This window comes from Crocodylus porosus, unplaced genomic scaffold, assembly GCF_001723895.1.
Source record: "Crocodylus porosus isolate Cpor-Errol unplaced genomic scaffold, CroPor_comp1, whole genome shotgun sequence".
Taxonomy (NCBI): domain Eukaryota; kingdom Metazoa; phylum Chordata; order Crocodylia; family Crocodylidae; genus Crocodylus; species Crocodylus porosus.
In genome coordinates, this window is record NW_017728906.1 from 156,716,839 (window position 1) to 156,726,648 (window position 9,810).

At 40.5% G+C, this 9,810-nt stretch overlaps 1 long non-coding RNA gene across 2 annotated transcripts; it reads left to right on the forward strand.

The window, feature by feature from the left end:
- Nucleotides 1-18: 18 nt before the first annotated feature.
- Nucleotides 19-2,260, forward strand: LOC109306574. 2 transcript variants are annotated; one of them, XR_002100043.1, is made up of 3 exons: nucleotides 19-171; nucleotides 1,054-1,202; nucleotides 1,679-2,260. It is a non-coding gene; the product is annotated as an uncharacterized LOC109306574 (long non-coding RNA). The 2 variants fall into 2 exon arrangements; XR_002100044.1 differs by having other exon boundaries at nucleotides 19-121.
- The last annotated feature ends 7,550 nt before the right edge of the window (nucleotides 2,261-9,810 follow it).

Below are 9,810 nucleotides of genomic sequence, written 5' to 3' on the forward strand. Positions count from 1 at the left end.
CCCCGGGCGGGAGCAGGGCGGGGGACGCCGCTGGGGACAAGGGACGGGCTGCAACGCACCTGCCCGGCGGGTGTCCACTCCGCCCTGCATAGCACGGTGTGCACAGAAACTCTCTAGAGAAGTAAGGCTCAAAGTGTGTGTGCGTGTGTGTAGTTCTCGCTCCCGTGTAAGGTGAGTGGTGTGCGTGTGTTTTTGTTTATTCCTTTCTCCCCTGTGGGGGTGGGGTATCCGTCTCTCCTCTGCAGTGTGTGTGCTGTACCGTGTGTGTGTGTGTGTGTGTGTGTGTGTGTGTGTGTGTGTGTGTGTGTATTCCTCGCTTCCCTTCAGTTTGTGTGGTGTGTATGCGTGTGTATTCCTCTCTGCCCTGCAGCTTGTGTGTCTCTCTCCTCTGCAGTGTGTATATTCCTCCCTCCCTTGCAGGTTTCTCCTGCCCAAATCCCCAGTTCAAACACTCACTGCCTTAAAATCCATCCTTAAGGAAAACCTTGCCTGCCTTCATCACTTCCCGTGAAAAATCCTTTCCAGAAGCCCAAATTATCCAGACTGTGCCAGGGAGTGGAGGGGGAAAAAGATCATTTTGCAGGTGAAATATTAGTATTACATCTAAGGGGACACCAGAAAGGGAGGGTGGGGGGGAGTCTCACTTACTTCTTTCCAAGATTTAAAAGAGGGAGAAGAGCTCTGCATAATTGTTAAGAAAGACAAATGATTTGGGGGAGTGGGAGTGGGGAGAGGGGGAGTAATACAGTTAAAGGTGGAAAATGAGGAGGTTAAGAAGAAAAAAGTGCCCCCAGGCTCTGAGAAAGCAGGCACAGGGCAGAGCTGTCATTTGAGAGATATATGGCTCTGTTTTGGTTGCAATAATTAGAGTGCAAACGGTGTTAGAAATCTGCTTGTCAGCATCACATTTCTTTGCACCAGAAAGAAAACTGATAAATATCTGGAGGGCAAAACTCTTCAGGTTATATCCAGTTTCAGTTTTTGGAGTTGACTGGTTGTAGCACTAGAAGCTTAAAAATTTTTCTCCTCTCTCCTGCTTGTGATTTTTAAAAGATACAGAAATTCCCAGGGGTGTGGGTTTGCAGAGGAATTAGTATCCCTTTTGTATCCATAATCATTGACCATGAGCTTTTGTTCACCACCTGTCTCATCTGCTAAATTCCTGTCTTCCTCTTATGGAAATGTAAAGACAAAAATATAATGTAAGTATAAAAATATATATATAATGAGGGACAGAGTTGAGGGCAACTCAAAACAAGTAAAGAAAAAAGGTTGTGGGGACATAACGTAACAGAAAAGTGTCCTGTTGGGTTTTATTTAAAATCTGTTTGAAATGAAGGGAGATATTGTTTGGTACAAATGGAGCACTTCAATTTGGAAGTCTGGTGGCAGCAGGGTCATGTAACTGTTTTTAGTTGGGATGGTAGGTCATCTTTGCACCACCTCAGATGTACCATGTAAGCATCCCATTTCTGTTCCTTTATTAGTAAGACATGATCTAAATACAGCCATTTTGCAAAAACATATGCATGAGTCTGAAGAGGCACATACACTATTTTGAAAAGCGCTGTAATGTGACAGCTGCTATGTTTTTAAAGTAATTACAGGTTACCAGTTTACCAAATACAGCTTACACTACGTTTACATTTTCCTGCAAATGTTGAATTGTGCTTTCCAGGCTACCTTGAAGAACAACCCCATTGACAATGACAATAACTTGAACAGGGCTAGCATGCGACAGAGGTGGAAGAAAAGGTGAATGTACTAATAAGAATCTAATATTGGTCTCCCTCCTCCCCCCCCCCAAATAAATTGCCCGTGAAATTAACCAAGGAGTATCAGTGTGTGTTGTAGATGGAGAAAAATTCTTTCTATGACAGGAGCCTGCAAATCTGCTAGCATTTTATATGTACTCCTTTTTATAGTCTTACTGTGGCTAGCTGTTGCTTTTGGGAAGTGCACCTTTTAACTAACAGTTTAAGAAGTTACAGTGTTAGTGAAATGAGTTTAATCTGCACTACAGAGACTGCACAAAAATCATAGCTATCGAAGTCTGCCATCTGTTGTTATGAAATAATCTTAACATTTTAGCTCTAACAGCATGATTATTGCTATTATAATCCCCCCAAAAGGATTACAGTCTTGCAGAGCAAATTCCCATAACACTGATAAAATAAGTGATATAAAATTAAACCTTTAAATTTTGTACATGTTTTAATGCTATATGAGAGATCGATTCTGATTTCCAAATAATTCCTTTTTTTAAAGACACACCAACTGCAGACTTCCTCAGCCTGACGAAAGGTTTTTGAACCTGAAAGCTTGCTAAAACATTTTTGTTGCCAACTATTTAAGTTGTTCTAATAAAAGATATCAGATTCACCCAAAGAACCTTGTCTCCTTTTTTAATGCATTTTTAAACACAAAGCACTAATAAGCAATATTGACTGCTTGTTAGCCTACAAATAAAAAACAACCATTTACACTTGCCTTGACAAAGACAGCTAGGAGATGGGGATTTGAAATAACAATTGAGTAGGGTTGGTGAAGACATTCGGACACTGACGAAGCAGTCCCTTTTATTATTGCTGTTCAGCTTCAAGGTGCCAGGCCTGCAACCTGTACCTTAACTCCTATGAGTTTGCTTGCTCTCGGTAATATGCAAGATCAAGACCTAGAAGACTTTATGTGGATTGGTCGGACACACAGACTACTGATTTTGATTAACCTTCTTTTCCTTCAGTTATTTAACAGATTAATTTAAATGTTTTAAAATTTTAGTTTATGTAGGTGTAAACTCTGGTAGGAAACCCGGACAAAGATTGAAGAGCAGTTGCACATACAGTGACAAATTCAGTTACCTTACTGACATGAAAAGACCCATTTATATTAATAAGACTACTCGCTTGACTAAGGAAGTCAAAAGTTGGACCTAAACTGCAACACATTTTTATCTTCCTTCAGCTAAATATCTCTAAAGGCACTTGTACTTCTCAGCAGTTTTCTGTCTCCCTGCATTCAGATCTCCAATTTACCTCCTCTATTCATAACCTTGGCTGTATCTTAAGCTTGAACTTTATTCCTATCTTATCTTCTATATTTACAGAATTGCCTGACGCATCCTTTCTAATGTTATCCCTGCACAGCTCAACCTTCACTCATTTTTTGCCTTCGTCTCCTTTCATCTCAGCTGAAATCCCATCCCACTGCAATGAAGAAACTCCCACTGATTTCAATGAGGTCAGAGTTTCATCCCTTGACTACAGAAATTCTTTTCAATAGCCTTCCTAAATCCATGCTGTAGACACTAGCAGAATACGGATACCCAGCTACTCACATATACAATGCATATGCAGCCCCATTGTCAAATCCATAGTACCCATTCATTTCAGAATCTGTATTTTTAAATTCCTTTCAGTACAAATATCTAATTATGATATGCTTATAAACGTAGTTGAAGTTCCAAGTTCTTAAAAAAATTCTGGGCTACTCTTATGTTGATACAATGCTGTTACATATACAATTAGGTTTTAGTTACCCATATTGAAATTCCAGCACCATTTGAGTGGTTATATGTTTGCCTAATAAAATAAGTAGGGCAGCATTCCTGATATCACATTTTCTGAAAAAGAAAACACTGAAGCCACTCAACAGATAAGAATGCGTACCATGCTGAGAATTCAGCTCTCCAAACTTCAGTACAGAAATTTTATTGTCTTCTTAGGGTATTTATGCTGCCCAAAGGTTTTTAATTAAAGCATGAAGTTTTAGTCTTTAATTAGAAAAATAAATAAATTACCAATTTTTCATTTTTAAAATGTCCTTAAAAACATTATTGCCTATTTTAAAGTATCTTCCCAGTTTCCATTTCATAGTGAACATCCATGGTGAAATAGTATGTTTAAATATACATCTGAATTATAAAAAAATTGTAAAAGAATATTTAATATTGAAAGAGTTTTAACACTTATTACAATACAGTTCAGCCAAACCTTTTTAAATCTATCTAAATATATATTTATACTGGTTTTGGTATCAGCTTCATCACTCTCACACTTCCCTTTAACTCTTACAGCAAGCAGCAGCTGCAATAGGGGGCACAAGTGCAAAAGAGTAGTTGCAGTACAAGGCAGGGAGGGCTGGGGTGGCAGAAGGCTTGAAGAGATGGCAGGGAAATAGCAGTGGAAATATTTCAGTGTCCTAATTCTTGGGACGGATGAGGGAGGCTGATTGTTTTTAGTCCACTAACAACTATGGCTGAATGGGAGTAGAAATCTGAGGAAGCAGTTGGGGCGATATTCATCCATGCTGAAAGGTCTAACAAGAAACACAGCCTCAAACATTTCCTGTGTACAGCAGCCTAGTGAAAGACAGACAGATGCTTCTGAACTCCTGGTGAAAGCATTAGAGGAAGGAGCAGATGTTACAATTGCAATTATAGCTCTGTGTTGTCAGCACACAGCAGCAAATATAGCTGTAGAAACTGCAATATCTCCTCTTTCCCTGGGTCAGATCCACTAGGGGATGCAACAGTTAATTGTTCTGGCTTCTAAACAAAACATTCTTTTCACTCTGGTACCCTACCACTAACAGGGAAACCGGTTTGTTTTCTTACTGAATTGTAACTTTGGTACAAATAGGCTTCATTGAACCAACACATCTTCATGGCTTTTTCTTAGGGAAGTCACTTTCAAACAGTATCCTGAATCAGCTTCATCCACAGTATAATCAGCATTCGGTATGACTGGTGCCACAAGCAAAGGATGGGTAAGCATTGAATTCCAAAGCCTAAAGAAGTGCAAGGATAAAACAAATACTCTTCCTGCATTTGTGCAGTCAACAGTGATGCCAGGATGACGGTTAATATCGCCGTGTTTTTTGGCTTATGAATAAGATTTTTTTCAGCACAATTCATTAACTACCAGTCAGTATATCAATTCCCTCTGATACAAGATATAATCACCAGCTACTTTCATGCAATTTAAAATCTACCAGAATCCAAGATAAAAATTAGTAATACCAGCAAATCAAATCAGATGTACACTTACACAAATGATCAGTTTTGGAGAAACAGAAGCCTAAATGGGTTACTATAGTAAGGCAGTAAAAATAATACAAGGTTTCACACACAATGGCTAGGCTGTCCCGGGTTCTGTGTGTAGCAGGAAGGCAAACACAGCATTTTCTGCCCCTTGACTCCAGTGCAAGGAGCAAATGTAGTCTTGACAGAGAGCTCTGATATTGCTGCCACTGGGCATGTTTACATGTGCAATTAATGTGTAGCAATAAACTCTAACATATATTATGCAGGAGTTTACTGTTCCTTGGTGCCATGTTTACACTTCTATGTACCACTACAACCAAATAGATATAATAGCAAGTCTATTCCTTCCTCTGCAGTGAGGAACCACAGATAAACATGGTGGGATGTTTTGGAGACTCATTAGAAACATAAGACTGGAAATAGGCCCCCAGGTCTTTGAGGCCAGTCTGCTGCATTCACAGGCAACCATTTGTCCAAAAGAGTCCACAAAATCATACAACCCTACTGGTCTTCATACACCCTAGACACGCTATGTCATGCACCTATAGGTAAAGAGCAGGAAGACCAGATTAGTCTGGCAGTGGTACCAGTGATGAGACAGGAGCAAATGTTATACGGAGGGGAAAACTAGATGGGAAAGGACCTCTGAGGTTACCTACCAATATACATAAGCAAGAGCAATGGATTTTAGTAGAAACTAGTGGGCATCATGCAAACAAGGGATCAGATTTTAAAAGGGTTCAGTGTACTCTACTGGCATGCATCCCAGATAAGGGGATAATCTGTTTAACTGTGTGACGCAAAACAGGTCCAGATCTCTAGCCTGTTGCTTATGTTATAGCAGCTATTGGTTATCTGTGTTTCCATTAGGTCCATAGGATCTTTCAGCTCCGCTATTTGCTTTATAATGCTGCTTAACTAAATAGTAGCTTTAAGTGTCTACTTTGTAACTAACCAGTCAAACAGGGCACATCTACATGTGCAATTAGCATGTAGCAATAAGCTCTGGTGCATATTGGGCTGGAGTTTATTGCTCCTGGGAGCCATGTTTCCCTGGGAATACAGCATGTTGAGGCAGGATGGAGCAGCCCTGGCTGGCAGGGGACCCAGGGTATCAGCCTGCCAGCTCAGGGCTGCTCCTGGCCAGATCAGCATGCTGGAGAGGGACTAGCTGGGGCACAAGGGTGCTCCAGTCTGGAGCTAGTCAGCAGGCAGCCCTGCACTGAAGCACTTTCATGCCCCAGCTAGCCCTATCAGTGTCTATATGTGTGTTACTGCACACTAAAGAACTCCGCTGTAATGTAGTCCTTGTATTAACACAGCATAATTAGCTTCCTGTAGCCTAATAGGGCCCCATGTCTGGACACTGAGACTTTACTGCAGAGCTAATTAGGAAGTTCCATAGTAGACATTTCATGTAGATCCACCCACAGTGAAGGGGAAGCTGCTGTCAAAGGCCTTTACTCTTTTACACCTCATTTTCAAGGCTTCTAATCATAGCCCCTAAACTGGCTAATAATTAAGAACCTTGAAAATTATGAGAGCCAGTCAGTTTGGAATCACTAGTACCAAAGCACTGTCAGTGCTGTGGTATTTAAATTGCTCACACTGATTTCTGATTTAAATGCATATTCTGAGCACAGCTTTTTCAGCCCCAAGTTAGGCACTGAAACAGCATGGACTGTATGTACATGCCTAACTTAGGTGCCCAAACTGATATCAAAACCAACAGAAAGTTAAGGCCTATGTAGGAGTTAAGTATCCATATGGCTTTTAGATTCTCACCCTTGGTCCCTGAAATTGTGGTACCTAACTTCTATGAGGGAAGGCTGGGTGTACCAGGGGTAAAGATTCTTGCAGAAGTGGTTTCTGAACTTTCTGTGTAGCAGGCCAGAGCCCTACTGCCCCTCAAGGCAGCTGATCATTGCTGTAAGTACTGCAGTCCTTTGTTGAAGGAAAGAGGAGCAAGTACAAAAGGCATACAAGATTGTAGATTGTGTAGGTACTGCGGGGCCCTATGAATGGCATATAGAATCTGTTTCCAATTTCACATCAAATGATCTGAACCTCAGAGGATTGGGCTTATGGAGTTTATATTCGCTCATCAACAAAGGATCCAAAAGATTGCCAGAACACTATAAACGATCACACTAAACACAGCTTTTTACAAAAACAATTCCAAAGAAGAACAAAAAGGAAAACCCCAAAGTGTTAGTTTTCTAGCAACAATTTTTGCTTCATCTTGTGTTGTCTTTCCCTCCCCCCACAAGAACAAAATTCAGATTCTTGTTTGCATTAAGTTTCTTGTTCTAAGGTCTTTCTGGTCATTTACTGCTGTAGGATTTTATGTTGCTTGCCCTAGCATTTCTGAGTACTCAGGAGGAAGATTGGTTACTCATTTGTTTGCAGACTGTTAGATCTATCAACAAACCGTCATCTTCCCTTAGGTGGTTTTTTGGTATGCTGTAGTTTACTGGTATTTGGTTTGCTTATCTGCTTTACTCCCAGATTTCCTGCTATGGTTAAAAGCAGCTGACATGACTGGAAAGTAGCACTCAAAGGTCTCTTAGATCCACTTATAATGCCAAATTCTGCCCTTGGGTGCATTTGTATGATTCTAATTGTAATTAATGGGAATCAAGCAAAATGCATCTAAGGGTAGAATGGTGCCCTTAGACAGAGCAATCCTGTTAAACAAGCATGGTAGCACATAGTGACATTTTTCCTGGCTGGTACTCCCAGATTAGAACTGAGTCCAATAACCTGAGCACATGATTTGTTCAGATACAGCAGAGGGACCTTGCAGGAATTTTTTTTTTGTGGAAATAGATGCTGGCCTTAAGCCAAGAATTGGGGAAGTTTTGCAGTCTTTACACAGGCAAAACTCCTGCTTCTATCTGTTTATTTAATACTAGATCATGCAATTGTAACCGAGATCAGTGTCTGCTATATATTATTTTATACTGAATGTCTTCATGGACCATTTCAAATTGCATTACTTTTTGGTTCCAGAAATCCCTATTGATCAACGCTATCATAGAATCAATGACAGGAAACTGGATATGTCTACTTGTTTTTCTTCAAATAACAAATATGGGAATTGTAAGCTGTAAATACCTGTTTTCCTTTACAAAAAAACACCTTAGAGTTTAACATGTAATTAATATGTTATTGAAGCAGTCAGCAGTAGCACTGTGTTAGTACCCAGAGGCCACCAACAGAAGCTGGGGAGTTATTGTTCACTGTTCATTTTGCTTTTATATTATTTCCCCTTTCCATAAACTTTGTCTGTCTTATCTTTTTGTCCCTCTTATCAAAGGGGAAGGTATAACAAGAATGAAAAGCTGGAGTCTGAAACTAAAGAAATTAAAATTAGAAATAGGGCACAGATTTTTGGCTGTGAGGTCCCTGACCCCTTGGTATGAACTACTAAAGCAGGAAGTGGATTAGGGTTGCCATCTGTCAGTAAATTTACGGAGCAGTAGTAAAAAAAAAATCAGCCTAAACATGGCTCTCAGTAAAATCTGTAAAAAACCTTTAACTTTCAGTAAAAATACTAAGCAGCTGCAGCTTGATCAAAGCTCTGATAGGTAGAGCACAGCAGTGCTACCTGGTGTCCAAGTGAGAGCACAGCACCCTGTGGGGACACATGCTTTCAGGCAGGGGTCACTACCTGTAATACTGGTGGGTTGCAGGTAGGCATCCTAGAGGGTCCATGCTGGGATGTGGGAGGGAGGAGGACACAGAATGGGGCTGGCAGGGGTAAGGCTGAGGAGTGGGTTGACAGGGCAGTATGGTGTGGGGTGTAGTCAGAGGCATCAGGGTGTAGGAGTGAACAGGAGGCGCCTGGCAGGAGGGTGGGGCAGCACAGCGTAAAAGTATCACTGCAGTCAAGCAGGGTTGCCAACCCAAAACATTTTTTTTACTGCAATTTTTTTCCTGAAAACATGAACTGTTTTTTACTTTTTATTTACTATGGTCAATGTTAAATCCCTAAATTTGAGCCCAGCCCTTCTAACATTGGCCTAGCAGAAGTTACGTTACTTAAACCATATTTATCAATGAAAACACGTCAGTGAAAAACTTTGTCAGTAAACAGCTTGCAGGTCGTCAGGAAAAATTTAAATTTTCATGCGTTGGCAACCTTGTAGTGTATTTTCTACCTCTCAATGTCATCAGATCAAGACGACCTGTTTCTCTGGAGGAGATGCTGTAATCAAACACAAGTTATAGGGAGAAATCCTCAGATTTTTGTGTTTTTTTCCAGGAGGTTACACTAAGTGATCTTTTGGTCCCTTCTTGTCTTAAGACAGTAAGTTCATTGAGTAAACAGCTATCGCCTACTCTACTTGTACATTTTCCAGCACCAGAAAGACCCATTCTTCATTCTTCCTCAAACACTACCATAAACATATGATCAATAACAACATCCTTCTGCAAGGCAACTAGTATCAACATTTTATATTTCAATAGCATGTAACTTTTAAAATCAAATGTAAAAACCTTTATATTTTAGCATGTTCTCAGCACAGCTCTTGCTCTGATCTCATGATTTTATAGACTAATAAACGTACTTTATTGGAGTGCATTTTATGCATTTATGCTTGAGAGAGTCCAGAGAAGAGCCACGCGCATGATCAGAGGTCAGGAAAAGAGACCTTACGACGACAGGCTCTTTAGCCTGGAAAAGCGCAGGCTCAGGGGTGATCTGATGGCCACCTATAAGTTTATCAGGGGTGACCACCAGGATCTGGGGGAACGTTTGT